The sequence below is a fragment of the Mus caroli genome, unplaced genomic scaffold (assembly GCF_978045245.1).
Source record: "Mus caroli unplaced genomic scaffold, Mus_caroli_1 scaffold_3, whole genome shotgun sequence".
Taxonomy (NCBI): Eukaryota; Metazoa; Chordata; class Mammalia; order Rodentia; family Muridae; genus Mus; species Mus caroli.
In genome coordinates this window covers 105,209,287-105,219,738 of record NW_028227258.1, presented here as the reverse complement: position 1 = coordinate 105,219,738, position 10,452 = coordinate 105,209,287, and the positions used below count along the sequence as shown (strand labels likewise).

Genomic DNA, 10,452 nt, shown 5'->3' with positions numbered 1-10,452 from the left:
CTCCACCCCTCATAAAACTATAAAAATGGTTAAACAGGTTAATGAAACATGGTTTTTCATATTTGAGCTGCTTTCTAAATATCAGCATGTAACTTTGCCTATTTAATGTATGACAGCTACAACTTTATTCACTGAGAAATTATGCATTTATTTTCTTCAACCACTTTTTCACTTTATCTCAAAAAAATCCTTGACTTGCTATTTTTAGTCTGCAAATGCTAAACTGTACTTTTAGGGGCAAGCCAAAGAAAGATGATAAACATTGTAAACAACAAAATTCCCCAAATTAATGTTCGATTTTTTTCCTTTAGACCATTTAAAAGGTCAGTTACAGGGCTTCATCTTTCTTTCCTTTTTCTTTTCTTTCTTTAGACAGAAACTAGTGAGAGATAGAGCCCTGGATGGACTGGAACTGAGACCCACCTGCCACGCCTCTGGAGGCCAGGGTTGGAGATTTATGCCCCACACCCAGAAGCACTATTTCGTTTTTTAACACCAATACAAATAAATGACTGGCAGGTCAGTACCATCCTGGGACCTAAAATTCTACTTGAACAAAATCTTTCACTATTCCATTATGTAGCTTCGAATAGTTATATGATTTGATTAAACTGGTCAAAGTGGTAAGAAACATACCGTCCAGTAAACAGTTAGTCATTTTGCTTTTGGGGGGAAGACAGTCCAAGAACAGAGACTAACAAACAATAAGAAAAAAATTAAAAAGGAAAAAAAAAGTCACAGGGCAGTTTAAACCTCTGAAATCTATTTGACCTATCCAGAATTTTCAATTTTTTTTTCTTGAATAATCTCCGTTCTTTCCTTGAATATCAAACTGATTGGTAGTCACAGCTTCACAAACAATCAGAGCTTTATAGCTTGTTCATACAGTACAGTATTAGTAATGTCAAAAAACAAAAACAAAACAAAACTAAATTCCAATTTACAAAGAAAATCTACTCAAGAGTTACATTCAGTTTTGAAATCATTTACTAACATGACAACAAATTTGGCTTAAAGCACTTTTGCACACACTCAGACCCAGAACAGACTCCCTAGCCACTCATCTACTTTGCAACACAAGGCCATTTAGTCAGAGATAGCATTCTTCAAGCCAATCTTTAAATAGATTTAAAAAAATAATTTCTAATTTTTACAGAAATGTTTCTTCAAAAACTATTTTCTTTCACTCCCTCATCTCCTATACTGAAGGGTGTATAATGTTTTTTGTTTTCTCTCCCAAGTTAAATCTGAACCGTCAAAATTGATTCCAGGCAGAAAATTCCTGCAAATTAAAATAAAAAACAAAAATAGAAAAATCATATATATATATATACACACACATATATACATACATATGTATGACATATATATGAATTCTCCAGCATTTGAAAATCATTTAGAGATGAATTGTGGGCTCTTCCTACTCGCAATGTCCAAATCCGTAACATTTAGGACACACTTCCCATCCTTTCCTGGCCACTTCCTCCCCTCTTCCCATCCTTTCCTGGCCACTTCCTCCCCTCAAACAGTTCAACAGAGGCTCAAGTTTAGTGGGAAGAGAAGCTTCGGAGTAGTTTTTGTACAGCTTTGTTTTTACTTTGGTGATCTGGGTGGCACGCATTGCTCTTTCTCATTTCGTCGAGTCACTCCCTGAGGTGTAGCCCTATGGCTGAGCTGGCGTCTCTGTTCCCTGATTTTTCCAGCCGCTCCCCTGGGAATGGTGTTGCCTCGGAAGCCAGAATGATCCTTACTAGCCCTTGTTTCTGGTTTCTCATGCGGCTTCTTAACAGGTTTCTCGGGAGCTCCGTTCTCTTCATTTCTGGTGGGAGATACTGCATTGGACCGGAGTTCCCGCAGCGGCTGTACGAGAACTGGAGATGGCTCTTTAGGAGGCTTCTGGCACACTTCAGCATAGCTTAACTTTCGAGGTTCCTGTAGGGCCACAACTATAGGTGTATTCATGTCACTATTTCAAGGTAAAGCAGTATTTGCCCTTGATGGCTTTGTAGTAGTTGGAGAAGACACTGGTACAGTTACTGGACTGAGAATGTCCTTTGGAACAACGGAATCCTCCATTTGATCCTTCTCTTGCTGAGCTGTGCTTAACATAGGAGGCTCAGCTGTACACGGAGGACTAGGACTTATGCTGAGTGGCACAAAACTGCAGTCTGTCTCTCCGACCTCTGCAGGCACTGGGCAACTAACTCTCACGTCCTCACTGTCCTTTTCTCTGTAGACACCTTTAACGACCCCAGACATTCTATTCTCTGGCACTCTCGATGAACTTCCAGGTAAAGGAGAAAAATGTGTAGCAAGTAAGTCAAACTGTGGTGTTGGAGCCTTGGCTTCAGTTGCTTCAGGTTAGGGTCTTGGGATCCTGTCCTCATCCCTTCACCTTCGGCCTCTGAAGAGAGTTCCCCTGACTCTTCCAAAGTCCCCATTCTGTTCCATCTGTAAAATGGGAGCCTCCTTTGGAAGATAAGTTTGTTCCTGGTGCCCTGTTACTGTTGGGTTATGCCATTCAGAAAGAAAGATCCTTGAACTAGATCTGCTCAATGGTCCACCCCCCCCCCCCAATGACACAGAGCCCTCTGTTGAGTGTTCTGGACCACTGGATGACCTAAAATGAGGCTTCACACGATTTTTTGGGAATGGTCGGCCCATATTCATAGCAGCAGCATTTGTTTTGTAAGATCCTGGTGAACTAAAACCATTCATAAAACTACCATTGGGAAAGGGAGCCAGGGGTGTTTCAAAGTAAGGTGCAGGACTTGGAGACCAAGACTGAGGCACAAGACTATACACTGAGTACTGCTGAGGATTATACACTGGTTCCATGAAGACTGGTGAGGGATATTGGGTAGGAGTCTGAATAGGTTGAGTATACATTCTAGACTCCATTAATCGATAACCATTCTTAGCAAAAAGTGTATTGATGGCTTTTATCCTTGCCGTGATTGGCTTGCCCTGAAATATTTTGACTTCTCTTAAGTATTTAAAAGCCTGCTGTGCATCTGTGTCTGACTGGACAGTGATGTACCAGTTGCTGTTGTGTGTAAACGCATAGCTTATTACTTTGGGGCAGTTTTCATTTTTAAACAAAGCTTTCACTTCCTCTACAGGCGTTGTCTCGGGAATCTCTCTGAGAATCACAATATATCGCTTATGACTTGGTCTCGCCTTTTCTCCCTTCTCATCAACTTTTACCATGGGGGAAGATCTCAATACTTCAAGAACTAAATCTGTATTTGTAGTCAATTTTTTTATTTCTTCCATGTTGGCAACTGTCCATATTGGGACAAACTGATCACTATCCATTTGAGATATCAAGTAAAGGTCCTTTGATAAATTTTCTAGTGAGAAACAGAATTCCAATTGTTTTTTTTTCAGACATTCTTTTAAATCTTCTGTAGAAATTGTTGAACTCCTTTTCCAGAAACTTCATATAGTTGGTAACTCAGGTCTTCAGGTCCTAAGATCATTCCATCAGCTGACTCTTCAATGTCTGCAGTATTTCTTGTGGTTTCACAAGATGGAGAATACATTACTTCATATTCCTTACACATATCTTCTGAAAGTTCTGTATTGCCCTCAGGGTGAGATCCAGATGTGACTGCAGTTTCATGCCAAGAGGGTTCAGTTACAGGATTGCCATCTGGATTTCCATAAGGGATTTCTTGCCATACTTTGGCATTAGGATTTAAACCAGTGCCTTTAGATGTCACCTGCTCAACGAAAAGCAACATGTCTGCTTCTGCTCGACCCGATCATTCATGCTGCTGCTGTGACTCCAACTGGCTCCCAGGCCCGGACCGGTCGGTAGGATGAGGACACTCGTCTTGCCCCTCCACCCAGCAGTGGACCTGGCTCCTCCACCGCTGTCAGCCGCTGCGCCCTGACCCGCCCAGTCCTGCCTCCCGGGGAAGCAACAACTACTTCCGGTTCTGGAGACAAATGGCTTCCAGGGCGAAGGAATGCTCGACCCCCCACCCCCTAGTGTGCATTGATCTGGCTGGCTCTTCTCTAAAGTGTGTGGCTACTGTGTTGCTTGTGGGTCAAAGCTTAGGAGGCCATGCTGGGCTGTGCAAAATGCTCACTGACGCATTTGTACTTTCTACCAAAAAGCTGACCACCGCACTCTAGAGGTATATTCTAAGAAATGTAATTTAACAAAAAAATCATTTATGATCAGAATATTCTGTGGTACAAAGAATATTTAAATAAAGTCAAAACAATAGCCTATCATCAGGAAGCAGCCATTCTATCAGAGAGAGACAAAACTAAACACATGTTATCTATGGTTAACTAAGAAAAAAGATAGAGTAAAAAAGTAATATAGATGGTTTGGTAAACCATCTATATTCGTCTGTTTACAAATACCATAACAAAATGCCCGGGGCAAGCTATGTATAGAGGGAAAGGGATTATTTGGTTCACATTTGGTTTATTAGAATACTCAGTTTACGATGAGGTGACCTGATTTGTTGGACACTCGTGAAGGTGGTAGATAAGACAAGATCATATTACCAGTGGGAACAGTTATATAGCTAAACAGAAAGAGAGAAATCAAGGAAACCCCGATTCAACCTTATTTTAAAGAAAATGTCCCTCTCAAGAAAGTAAGAAAGAGAGCTGAGAACAGTCACATGAAAACTACCTTAATTCCTTTCAAGGGCATACCGCTAAGGACTTCCCACTAATTCCAGCTTTCGAAGACTCTACAGTTTCCCAGTTAATCTCTAAAGGGCCAACATTCACCACAGCCAAATACATATACAACACCATCAAACCTAGGAAGTAGTTAACAGTGACGTGTTCCTCGGCTTGTATCACCATGTAGGCACACCATCAGAATGGGTCGGATAAGAGGATGCCAACATGAGTTTATAAAGTAGGTCATGGACATGGGTTGCAGTCAGGAAGTCAGAGACCCAAAGAGGAGACTGGAAGAAAGTTTCTAAAAGAATGGCAGCACCTTGCATTTAGAAAGAAAGCGGTAAAGAGAGTACCTATACAGGTACTCTGGCAAAATCAAAAAAAAAAAAAAAAAAAAAACAGACAGACTCAGTGATGAGAAACCATGCCCAAAATCGGGGTCCAAGGAAGGGAAAAGATGCAGCTGCTGAGTTGTACTTAGAACCAATCACAAAGACCAAAGATGCTAGGAATCATCAGGGAGAACGCAAGTGAGGAAGAAAGCTACACCAGCTTTGAATGGAATCACAGTCAGTTGCTGGAGAGTAGGGATTGATTCTGATGGCCAAAGACAAAAGTGAGGACTCAAGCCAGGACATGTGGCCAACTCAGCCCAACAAGCTTTCATCTTCTCCCCTTAGCCGCCAGGACATCTCCCTCTGGGTACCTCCTCCTCTTTGTCCTTTTCTTACCTGTTCCTTTCTCTGTCCCTGCTCTTAGAATATTTAGATTCTCTATTCTTCCTTTGATCTCCCATCAACTCCTTTCCACCCCATACTCCCTTCAATCTCTGTCTGCCTCTCTCTTAACTGTTCCAAGTCTGCTATTCCCTACTACCTCTCTTATCAAATCACATTTCTTTCTATTTATTGCAGATATACAGTGAAAAGTTTAAAAGTCCGTACTTCAACTTTTAGACAGATTTTCCCTCTGAAGGCTTTTTTTATTATTTAAAACGAATTGTAAAGTTAAATGCAATTTGATTATATTCTTCTGTTCCCCAGAGGCCTTCCAGATCCTTTTGCCCTCTCTACTCACTCAATGTTAATTTATTTCTCAAAAAACAAAAACCTATTAAAACAATAAAGCACTCCAAAACAAAAACAAAATAAAAGCACATCCCAAAAGAAAACCAACAAAACAAACAAAAACATCAACTCTAACCAATTCAAACCACACACACATACATACACATTAAAAACTGTGATCAACTGCTCCTGAACATGAGGCCTGTCCTGGAGTGGTTGCTATAACCAGTATCACTCCACTGGGAAAACTGATTTTTTTTCCACCTGAATCTCAGTATAAGGGATACTTTAGTTAACTTTTATCTCACTGACTAGGTTTCATCCATTCATTCATTCATTCATTCATTTTAAAACATTTAACTTAAGATAAAACAAAACCTATCACATCAAAGTTAGACAAGACAAATCAACAAAAGAAAAAGTACCCAAGAGAAGGCACAAGAGTCAGAGACCTACTTGCTTCACACCTCAAGAATTCCATAAAAATGCTAACCTGGGAGTCATTATATATGCATTATATATAATATATATAATATTATATATAATGCATATAATTATATATGCATATATATGTATATATAATTATATATGCATATATATGTATGCATATATGCAGAGGACCATGTGCAGACCCATGCAGGCTTTGTGTATGCTAAGATTCAGGTTCTGTGAGTTCATTTGCTCATGTTAATTTAGAGGGCCTTGTTTTCTTGGTGCTGTCCACCCCCTCTGGTTCTTAACACTCTTTCTGCCTGTCTACTGTGAAGTTTCCTGAGCTCTAAGGGGAGGGATTTGATAGAAACATCCCAATTAGGACTGAATGCTCCAAGATCTCCCAATCTCTAATTCTCTGCATAATTTCAGGCTTTGTGTCTCTATATTTGTTTGCATCTACTACCAGGGAAAGCTTCTGTGATGACAGCTGAACACGGCACTAATCTATGAATATAGCAGAATATCATTAGGAGTCATTTTATCACTACAGAACTCTTTCTGTGTTTTTAGACCGGTATCACTTGGTTTTGCCCTAGATCCTTGGGCTATCTAGTCTCAGGTTCTTGGTTACCCAAGCAGTTTTGGATATGGGTTCTATCTTGGGGACTGGGCCTTAAGTCAAAAGTTATTATGCCACCATTGCTCTAACATATCTTGTAGTATGCCTTTGTAGATAAAGTTTTTATGGCTGGCTTGGCGTTTACATTTATCTTTATACAGTGCACAGAGTACATTTCTGTACTAAAGATGCAGTAACACGGGAGTGAAGGCCCTGTGTAAGCACCAACTGGATGTTTCAATCTTCAGTGAGTTGTGCATGTGTGGTCTTTGGCAACGTTCTCCAACTACACATTCCATAGAGGCATAAAATCCAAAATATATAAAAAACTTAAGAAATCAGATATTAAGAAAAAACACCCAATTAAAAATGGCATACAGATCTAAACAGAGAATTCTCAAAAGATGAAACTCAATTGGCTGAGAAACACTTAAAGAAGTATTTAAAACATACTTAGCCATCAAGGAAATGAAAATCAAAACTACTTTGAGATTTCATCTTGCACCTGAAAGAATGCCTAAGATCAACAAAACAAGTGACAGCTCCTACTAATGAGGATGTGAAGTAAGCAGAACACTTCATCCATTGTGGGTGGGAGTGCAAACTCATAAAGCCAATGTGAAAATTAGTGTGGTACTTTCTCAGGAAGATGGGTATCAATTGACCTCAAGATTCAGCTATACCACTTTTGGGAATACACCCAAACAATGTTTCATCCTACTACAGAGACACTTGTCAACCATGTTCATTAACAGACTATTAATAAGAATAAATTAGAAGCAACCTATATGTCCCTCAATAAAAGAATGAATAAAGAAAGCATGGTACAGTTATACAATGGAATATTACTCAGCTGTTTAAAAATTAAATCATGAAATTTGTAGGAAAATGGATGGAACTAGAAAAAAATCATCCTGAATGATGGATCCCATATTCAGAAAGATGATTATGGCATATATGTGCATATTAGATATGGACTCAATGATACCCAAGCTATAACTAATAGATCCACAGAGGGCTGATATACTGTAAGAGACTAGAGGGAACTGATAGATCTGGTTATGAAAGAAAAATATAATAATAGATACCTATGTATAGATTGGGAGGAGGCTGGAATGGGAGAATCAAATGGTCAGGAAGAGGATGGGAAATTATAGAAGGGAATACAGGGAGAGACATCTAAAACTAAGGAACATTTGAGGGGTAATTTAAAAACCTAATACAGTAGAAACTTCCTAAAATATATGAAGGTGATCTAAATAAAATCACAAAATAATGAGAGAGACAGAGTCCCAATTGAACATCTTTTGTCACTAAATGAAGCTCCCTGTACTGGAATTGGACTACATATAAATGAGGTGTTGGCCAAAGAGGCCCCATGGAAATCTCCAAACCTCCAAGGCCATGTACCAAGACTGTATGTTCTTTTCCATAAACTCTTAGAGAACATTATATTTGTTTTATCTCTTTCACTCTTCCAAAAAAAATGATAAAAGCAAACCAAATTTGTTTCTTGTAAATTCTTGTCAACCATAAGATTTATTTTATTTCATATGAGTTTTTGCCTCCATGCATGTTTGTACACCATGTGAGTGCCTGCCTGGTGCCTGCAGAGGTCAGAGGATGGTTAATGATGCTTAACACTGCATTTGTGGATGGTTGTGAGTCATGATGTGGGTACTGGCAAGTGAACCCAAATCTTCTGCAAGAGCAGTAAGTGTTCTTAACTGCTGAGTCATTGTTCCAGATGCCAATTTTCTTTTATATACATATGACTTCCTCTGCCCCCACCAACTCAGGCTGTTTCTTAATACAAAAAATAATAATGTTTTTCTTGCTTTTCATATATCCCAAGTCACCATTCTAAAAATCATGACGAATATAGCATTCTCTGTACATTATTATGTTGTATATCCTTTCCTCTCATTGACTCTCTGTGTCTTCATTACTCTGGAGATAATGAAGATGAAGATCTGAGCCCCTGTTATTACTGCTGATAACTATGCCCATCAGGCTAAGTATCTGTGAACATCAGAGAGCATTTGATCCAATAATATTAGATCATTGAAGTCATGGTAATAAGAGTAATCGTCAAGCCAGAGAAGGTTAGTGGGCTACCTTTCTGCCCATAACTAACTGAGACTTAATTTCAGTGCAGTAAGAGCTCATTCCCAAACTATAAAAGACAGGTCAACTGCCTTTACTGCATTCCTTGCTCACTCAAATCCTCTAGTATTCTCTGACCTCTGAATCTGAAAATGCCCTGATGTTATCTATTGCCTGTTATCAACTCAGCATTATCAATCTGGAAAAGAAAAACAGCCACAGATTTGAAGAATATATTACCTACTTAGAGAATTTGCACCAAAGAGGCAAACAGCTGGCTCATGGCTCCACTAATACCACTCTCTGCAACGCAAATGGGAAAAGTTGTATCTCAAACATTCATCTCCATTATTACAGACCCTTTTTGTCACTGTATTGGGAAAGCATCACTAAATGTTAGAGAAGTAAAAGGATAGGTCTGTCTCCCTGCAGACTCTGGGAACTCAACTTACATCAAGCCTTCTGAAATATTCCTAACTCTAACTAGCAAAATCACTTATGAACCTCAAATGTATGCCATTTATATGATGGACTTAAACTTTCTCTTGATGTCTAAGACCCTTTGGGGACTTAGAATGCTGACCTTGGGAGGAGAATAGAGAAGAGAAACTATGGAAGGATTAGGTTAAAGACCAACTAGAAACAGTGCAGCCAGACAACAAGAGATCCTAATTCCTGGGCTCTAATCTTAGCACCAGGCTCCATCCCCACTTCTGATGGCAGCAGTTCACTTTTGTATAACATGATTCTCAATTTGAAGCTATGTTCAAGTCTCTCTCACTGAAGCTTCCCTGAAAATCACCTGGTAAGAATTGTACTTGATATAATACCTTAATTCAATACTATTAAGTTAGCACTAAGGATGCTATATTCCAGGGTTAATGAACCCAGTTTCAAATCTCACAGCTAGTACCTGGTCTGGTAGTGTCTCAATAACAGTGAGGCTATTACACAGCCTTTACAGTCAATCTTAGAGCCTCTTGTCCAATTATCTCCTAACAGGATTCAAGATAATCTCAATTATTCCTTTTCACACCTAAGTAAGAAAGTACTTTTCTATCGAAGTTTTGTCACAAGGTTGTAAAACTGTTTATCTGAATAATTACCTTGAGTGGAGGCTGGTGTGATGGCTCAAAGGATAAATTACTTGCCATGTGAATGTCAAGATTAAGGTTCCTATTCTCAGAACCCACATAAAAGCCAAGCCAAGCAGGCATGGTGTCCACCTGTAATCTCAACACTGGGAAGACAAAGACAAGGAATCTCTGAAATAAGCTGGCCAATGAAACCAGCCAAACTCACTGAGCTCCTGGTCCAGTGAGAGACTGTCCCTTAATAGAGACCAATTAAAGAAGGTTATATGTCAACTCTGGGCCTGAACATACATCTGCATACATATGCACCTTTTGCATACATGTATGTACATCACCCACATACAAACTCCAAAAAAATCAAAAACTACCATCAGTTAACATAGGCTCATATTTCTGAGAAACAATAAAAACCATTTCAATACTTATTTTTTATCTTAAGACTTTGTGTATGTGTGGTGTGTGGTATGTGTGTGTG

At 39.2% G+C, this 10,452-nt stretch overlaps 1 pseudogene; it reads right to left on the bottom strand.

Moving 5' to 3' along the window:
• Positions 1–1,593: 1,593 nt before the first annotated feature.
• LOC110291634 (la-related protein 4-like) lies at positions 1,594–8,183 on the bottom strand (annotated as a pseudogene).
• Between the last annotated feature and the right edge of the window lie 2,269 nt (positions 8,184–10,452).